The sequence below is a fragment of the Suncus etruscus genome, chromosome 8, assembly GCF_024139225.1.
Source record: "Suncus etruscus isolate mSunEtr1 chromosome 8, mSunEtr1.pri.cur, whole genome shotgun sequence".
Lineage (NCBI taxonomy): Eukaryota > Metazoa > Chordata > Mammalia > Eulipotyphla > Soricidae > Suncus > Suncus etruscus.
This window is the reverse complement of record NC_064855.1, coordinates 15,726,267-15,733,311: the sequence shown is the minus strand read 5'-3', so window position 1 is coordinate 15,733,311 and position 7,045 is coordinate 15,726,267. Positions and strand designations below refer to the sequence as shown.

The 7,045-nt window shown below is 51.5% G+C and overlaps 1 protein-coding gene across 1 annotated transcript in view; it reads left to right on the top strand.

Annotated features, from left to right (window-relative positions):
- The window catches only part of UBE4A (ubiquitination factor E4A), a 626,538-nt gene that overhangs the window by 333,219 nt on the left and 286,274 nt on the right, over positions 1 to 7,045 (top strand). The gene's annotated exons all lie outside the window — the stretch shown is intronic.

Here is a 7,045-nt window from a genome sequence, read left to right as displayed (position 1 = left end):
CTTAGTCCTGCAAATGTCAGGCTCCCACAGGATAGAGGCTGCAAAGGACCTGTGTTGGGCGGGAGGGGACAGAGTCCAAATGTGGTCTCTGGGTGGTTAGTGCTGACCTCTGGTCTGGCATGGGGCCTTGGGGATACCTCTCCCACCTCATGCCCCCCCATTTAGATTCCCCAGGCAGAGAGTGGACACCAGACACTCTCAGGCCACATCCATGATGCTCCTGTTTCACGATGCTTCATCTGTCCTGAGCCCAGGAAAATGTGGGAGCTGAGATGCAGGGGAGGCTATTGGCTCTGAACACATCCGCTGGGTACAGACACATCTCATGCCCATTTGCCCTGCCCTGTCCAGGTTGCTCAACCCTTGCTCTCGCTGCCCTGGTTAGAGGAGCTGGTGGCCTGCACAGGTCAAACATCACACTCATGTGGTCCTGGGCTCAGTCTAGCTGCTTGCCTCCAGCTTCAGGTCCCCAGCACAGAGCCCCTTCTGGGAGCCGCAGTGACCCCAGGTGAAGAGAATGGCTCATGATATAATCATCTATGCTGCCCTTGGGTGGCAGTTCCCCTGCGCTGGGACCAGAAGAGCACAGAGCCACTGCTGGCATCATGAACTTGCCAGTAGAACATCAGTTATCTTGCATCAGTTATACTGGGCATCAGGCATGGGCCAAACCTCCCTGCAGCCACTGGGTGAGTACAGGTAGGCCTGGGTCGTGGCCCTCCACTCCTTCCATGGGAATCCTGAGAAGGAGTTCAGCCAGGAGCCTTCTACTCTGTGCTCCTAGTCATTAACTGTTGCCTCAGGGTCCCCCCCCCATAATGCTTATTTATTTTGTTTGTGTATTTATTAAAGATGTTGTGGTCCCCGACAGTTGAAGACCCTGGGGATTCCTGTTTTGTCTCCTCTGTGTTTAGTGTCCTGTGACCTTGGGGAGCCATTGTCTTAGATCATCTGCTTCATGTCTTGGGGCTCTTCGAGCCTATGACCTTGAACAGATGAGGACAGGTCCTTGCACTGACCCTGAGGTCTGTGACTCTAGGAAGATTACTTTTCTTCGATCCGTTGTGGCTTCCAGGTCTAGAAAATGAGCCTCATAACATAGGGGGGCGGGAAGGAGGTGGGGGTGTGTTTGGGTAAACAGTACACCGAAGATGACTGCACCACCCCTGGAGGTGGCCCAAGTGCTTCTCAACAGTGCGGAAGTCCTCAGCCTTCGCTTCTGAAAGCTGCCTGCGCCTTCCACGAAAAGCCACATGTAGGCTTGCATGTCCCCAAGTGAAGAGAGCCTGTGTGTTTCTGCACAGTTGGTGGCAGCCCGTGTCCTTGAGGAGGTGACTGGGGACACTCTGTCCCCTTCCCCAGCTGTCACCTCCAATATTCAGTAGGAGGAAACAGCTTTTTCTGAGGAAGAGGAGATGCTATCACCTTCAAAGAAGCTGACTAATATCACTCACACACACACACACACACACACACACACACACACACACACACACACACACACACACACACACACCACAGCTCAAACACTGAGGAGCACCCTTGCCAGATTGAGGAGAGGTGAGGGGCTGACTTTTTGCTCCCCAACAGAAGGATGGAGAAGACACCTGCCCCCAGGGAAAAAAAAAAAACTCTGGACACAGTACCTAAATGAAGATGTTTATTCCTGAATGTCAAAATTAAGAATCAGAAATAGGGCGGGGGGAGAGAGAGTGAGTTCAACAGGATGAGCACAGACTTTGCACTCGAGACTTCTGAGTTAGATCCTAACACCCCATGTTCCCCAAAGCAACATGGGGTGTCACACACACACACACACACACACACACACACACAAGCACAGAGCTGGGAGTAGCTTCCAGCAGGTGTACACACAATTGAGAGCAGGAACGGAACAGGCTGGGTACGATGCCAAGCAGCCGCTCCAGTGCCTGAAGGGGAGGCACGGCTCGGCCAAGCTTGTTCCAGGGAATGAGGGAGTCATGCAGATCTCCTTGTCTGCGGCTATTCCCTATACCAGCCTACCTGGTAGCCGCACACGTATGTGTGTGTGAGAGAGACAGAGAGACAGAGACAAAGAATATGTGCACTTGTGCATATGTATGTGAGAAAGAAAGACTTCAGACAAAGACAGAAAGTTTCTTCCCAACAGTCAACCAGTGATGTGCTTCTAGGCTTCTCTGGAATGCGGCTAAAAGTCCCCAAAAGAGACCTGCTGAGTAAACTAGGCCTCAACCCAGAGGGCTTTTCCAGCCCTGGTGTGAGTCTGTGATTCAGTGAGGAGCAGAACTTCCTCCCGAGAGGAGAAGGGGAAAAGCACTGAGCTCACTGCGGAGGAAACCGCCAACTGTGCTTTCCCAACTGTGGACATCTCTGCCCTCACTGTCCTCCAGAGCCGGGCTGCTTCTGCAGGACTCCTCCGCACTCCCCAGGACAAATCCCATCACAGAGCTTAGCTGGGGGAAGTCCTCTGAGCCAATCCCCCTATGGGATGAAGGGTTGGAAGCTGGCTGGGCTCACCTAGCACATAGGGATGGGGGCGTTCTGGTGCAGGGTGGGGCTGATTTGATCAAACAGTGGTGGAGGGTGACTCACCCACTTCCTGTTGTCCTTTCCTGCCGGTCCTTCTGCTAAAGCCACTCCACAGTCAGAAATTCAATGTCTTTATGAATGACTCTAGTCCCTTTCCTATCAGCTTCATCTTTTCTTTTTAAATTGTCACCATAATTTACGATATTGATAACAGATAAAACATTTCAACCTCACACCCTTCACCAGTGTCCCAGTGCCACCAACCCATTGTCCCAGGGTCCTCCCCTTCCAGCACCCCCATTCCCTCCTCAGTGGTCTGCTTCCTGCCAAAGACCAGGTCTCAGTTTCTGTGGCCTCTGAGTATTTTCTGTTTCTTGAGGATGTCCTTTGATATAAACGTCCCCTAATTCTCCATTGCAAAGAGGAGTAGGAGACAGAGCCAAGGACCAAGAAGGAAAGTGAAATGAGTGTCATGAAATGACCAGTCTGAGTCAAAGGGAAGAGGCAGGCAGTAGTGTTCTAGCAGGCTCAGTGGCCTGTGCTCAGTAAGTTGGGACTGAGAGCTGGACCCAGAAGCCAATCAGATGCTGAATAGCTGAGTTCAGAAAAGACAGGCATGAAGGCAAATGAAGGCAGGAAGTTCCTGGATTGCGTGAGAGGTCTCTAGGGGAAGGCTTCCTGAGAAAGGCAGAAGCCTTCCTCGTGAAACTTTTTTTTTTTAACACCTTTCTTCACTGTGTTCCAAGAAAATGGGCCATGAGAACAGGGGAGAGAAACTGGAATGATTATTTTCTACTGGAGTCCAGCAGGGGCCAGGTCATCCAAATGTCAAGCACCAACCTCAGCCACCCTCATGACATTTCAGATCCATGATTCTCTTTCTCTCTACCCTCTTCCTTCCTTCCTTCCTTCCTTCCTTCCTTCCTTCCTTCCTTCCTTCCTTCCTTCCTTCCTTCCTTCCTTCCTTCCTTCCTTCCTTCCTTCCTTCCTTCCTTCCTTCCTTCCTTCCTTCCTTCCTTCCTTCCTATTGTTTCAGTTTTTGGATCACCCTGAGAAGACTGGCTGCTTAGGAAACCCTTATCAGTTCAAAGGTGAACAAACAATGTCACACATAGTAGTCAGCAATGAGCCTGTGGGGCTTCATGTTCCACCTGAAATAGCGGCAGGAGGAAACCCTGGCATTTACTGGGGTTGCCACCAACGCATCCTGCAGACAGTGAAATCTCAGGGGTCTGCGCTGGTAGTTCAAAACCAAGAGTGGCAGTTCTGGAGACACTTGTGATTTCCAGATCATCTCTGCCTTTCCCCCAACTCCCTAGTGGAAGCTTTGCCTATATCCCAGTCCCACCATCACCGTGGCCTGTACCTGCTCCAATAAACAGGCTCCCAGGGCTTCCCCCCTCCAAGTGCAAGGAGATTGGACAACCTTGTACACCCAACTGGGTAGGTCATTCTTGATCACCTCATGGCCCCCTACTGTCCCTTTCAGTCCTTAGTCTCCCAGAAGGACTCAGTCCCTCATGCACAGTCCCAGGCCTGGTACAGAGGCTGTGTGATCTTGGCCCAATGCACCAGGGTTGGTGAGTTCCCTGCCAAGAGCTCCTGGCAGGGCTTCAGGGATGTCAGGGACTAAGCTGGGCAGGCTAAGGCAAGGCAAATCCTTTGTGCCATCTGTGTACCTGCCACCCGAGCTGTGTCTATTGCCCCTGTATTCTGGGGGTGGGGAAGGGTGTTAACAATGACTTGGGTATAAAGAACAAACAGGAAACTTAAGGCAAGGGGATGTGGTAGGTGGTCAGGCAGAGGACTGTGAAAGAGTCCCTGGGCAGTCGCCCACTTCTTCAGCAAATCCCCACTGGGCACATGCACTATGGTAGACCCTGTGGGGACAGCAGAAAACCTAATTGTCCCTCTGCAAAGTACAGACACACACACATACACATGCACATAACATATGATTGCACACACACTCACACACTTATATACACACAGGTGTCCTCATCCCACTCCAGTTCCATCTGCCCCAGCACTCTGACTCTGGAGTTTCCCACCTCACTCTTGTAGCTGGAACCTCAGGGCACAAGGACAGATGCACACAAGACCCAGGGAGGTAGCTAGAGTGGCTGAGGCATCTTTTATTTCCCACACAAGCTCCCTAGCACCAAAGGGTTCCCCCATTGGGTAGGGGAAGCCTTGTCCTAGTATTGGGGTCTTGGTGGGACTCATCTGCATTGACTTTGGCAGTTCAAACCCAGGAGATTGTAGCCTCCTCCCAACCTCCTGCTCGGTCCCACGTGCTGTGCCTCTGGGCCAACACAGAATATTTTCGCTTCAGGTCCCCAAGTGTAAGAAGTCACCAGGCCACCAGCTTCCTGTTTTGCACTAGGCTGCTAAAATATCACTGCTTGTACAGGACTTTTGATGGTGAAGCAGGTTTGGAAAACAGAAATGCTACTCTCATCTGCCCGCTCAGAGGTGCTAAGATTCCCTGGGCCAAGAGACAGGAACACAAAGATCCCTCCATGGCCATCAGCAGGGGCCACTGCTGGAGCACTCAGGGATTCTCCTGTCCAGCCTCTCCCTGGCTTTGAACTCTCTGAAGTTACAGCAAAGCAGAGAAGGCCACCGGGTGTTCACCAATAACAAGCAAAGGCTGGACAGGACAGCACACGGGAAGGGAAGGTCCAAAGTGTCAGTTTTCAAAATACCCGGGACTAGACTAGGGATGAAGCAAGAATGATGATTTCCTGAAGAGCATGAGAAATTCTTCAAGATACCTTCCCAGTATGTTCTTGGCTTTGGCCAGAGCAATCCAAGGCATCATCAAGAACTCAGAACTAAGTCTCATCAAGAACTCAGAACTAAGTCTAGGACCTTCACTAGCTTATGAGAGACCCACAGAACAGGGCAGAGCATGGTCTGCTCATGAGGTCTGCTTCCCACCCTGCACAGCCCCGAGTACAAAACAAAAGCTTGAGTACACAGACAGGCACAAGGGAATCGTCAAAAAATGACTTAGGAAGGCTATAGAGATAGCACAGCAGTAGGGATTTGCCTTAAACTCAGAACTTACGGTGGTTCAATTCTCAGCATCCCATAAGGTCTGGTCCCCTGAGCCTGCCAGGGGCTATTTCTGAACACAGAGCCAGGAGTAACCCCTGAGTGTCGCCAGGTGTGACCCAAAAACAAACAAACAAATAAACAAAAACAACTTAGGGAGACTCGGAGGGATCCAGGGAGCATTTGTCCTTCTAAGTCAGAAACATAAGAGCCTGGGGTCTTGTGGAAGTTTCCAGAATGTGCACTGGCCTGAGGAAGAGGCAGACTGATGTTCTAGAGAACAAAGTGAGGTGAAAAGGAAAAGGCTGATGGGGCTTGGGGGGTACAAGAAGCGAAGGGCAGGGCCAAGGGACCCCTGGATTTGAAAAGCCTCACTTTATCTCTGGAGACAGGAGTGTGTGAGGGACCTGGGAACTTAAAGCTTAGCAAAGCTGTTAGTTCAGACAGAGACGACATAAGCCTAAGGAGGTTGGAGTGTTGCCTGGCCATTTGTCCATCTTCTCTATGAATCTAGGTGACCTGACCCAGTGACGGCAGCTGTTAACTGAGATGGTTCTCATGACCTTTGCACATCTGTATCTTTTTTTTGGGGGGGGCCACACCCAGCAGTGCTCAGGGGTTACTCCTGGCTGTCTGCTCAGAAATAGCTCCTGGCAGGCACGGGGGACCATATGGGACACCGGAATTCGAACCAACCACCTTTGGTCCTGGATCGGCTGCTTGCAAGGCAAACGCCGCTGTGCTATCTCTCCGGGCCCTGCACATCTGTATCTTAATGTTAACCTACCCAGGTCCATCTGGGTCCTCTACTACCCACTAGGAATCTTGAAAATTGGGGCCCAGAATCAGATAGAGACCAGCCTCCTGCAGGGAAGAGTGGGAAGACATCTGCAACAAGTTGTTTTCAGGTGCAAAACAGACACCCAGGGGTGAAGTGGCCACACAGTCGTCCTGGAAGCCCCGTGTCCAGGCACATCGCTAAGGTCCTTCCTCAGTTTCTCAGGACTAAATGGGACCAATTATGGCTGCCCCCATCGAGGCTTGCCTTAGGCTTCTGGGTTCAGTAGTGCTGGGTGGTGCATACCCCACATGTTTGTACTAGGCACATGTTCTGGGCATATTCAATAGCCACACGAGCTATTTCTTCTCAGCAATATTTTGGACCATCCCCTTCCTGTCGCTGATTTGTGGTGACTAGAGACAGAGACAGAGCCCAGACCGCAAAGGGTGGAGGGACTCACCTTGGGGGGAACATACAGGAACGGGGGCTCCCGGCTCTCTACACTCACCGCATTTCACTGCCTAACCACCGCAGATTATACGCCATCTTTGTTTTGGCCCCAAAGTGGGGTGAAAGCTTCATCACGTGAAACTTTTCCGGCTCTCTACACTCACCGCATTTCACTGCCTAATCACCGCAGATTATACGCCATCTTTGTTTTGGCCCCAAAGT